Here is a 762-nt window from a genome sequence, read left to right as displayed (position 1 = left end):
AAAATATATTTTTATTTTTTTGAAATAAGTTTTAAAAATTTCTACTGCATTTTAAAATTTGTTAGGATCAAGTAGCATTTTGAATGTTGTTTTGTTTACTTCTTTACATAGTCGAAGCATGGCACCTGTTCTTGGCAGGAGATTAAATATTTGAGTGAGACTTAAGAAGAGAGATACATGTGTATGCCTTACAGTTTCTGAACACATTTTTTTCATTTTTTGGTTTTAATTCAGAATTGCTGGTCATAAGAACTTCTCAAGGGTATATATAGTTCTTTGATTCCTAAATTTACTTTTCCTTCAAACTCTTTATCTATGTGCTATTAGCCTGCTAAGGTTGATATTTATGTAAACGTATAATTGGTTGATCTTGAATTTATGCCAATTGATTACTACGACACTTTCACGGCTATTTCAATAATTGTAGAAATTGGATGTATAATAGGTAATTTTTTTTACATTTGCATAGTATTCTTTTCTTATAACTATACTTTCTTGAATATGGATGCTTGATCATAAGAATTGTATTACATATGTTTTATCAAGTGAAATGAGAATTGTAGATTTTGGGTTTTTAGTATTAGTTTTGTTCTGCTGGCCCTTCCCTTAATTATCCTGAAGTACAGAGATATGAGCTTCATTTATGCCTCGGAATATGATGCTATTGGTGTATATTTTGATCTATAGCTGAATGTATCAAATGTTCTGTGCTCAGTTTCTTTTAATTTTTACAGATTACATTCTCTTAAAGATATTATCATT

The sequence above is a fragment of the Phalaenopsis equestris genome, unplaced genomic scaffold, assembly GCF_001263595.1.
Source record: "Phalaenopsis equestris unplaced genomic scaffold, ASM126359v1 Scaffold000002, whole genome shotgun sequence".
NCBI classification, from domain to species: Eukaryota; Viridiplantae; Streptophyta; class Magnoliopsida; order Asparagales; family Orchidaceae; genus Phalaenopsis; species Phalaenopsis equestris.
The sequence above is the reverse complement of the archived record's forward strand: the minus strand, read 5'-3'. Positions refer to the sequence as shown.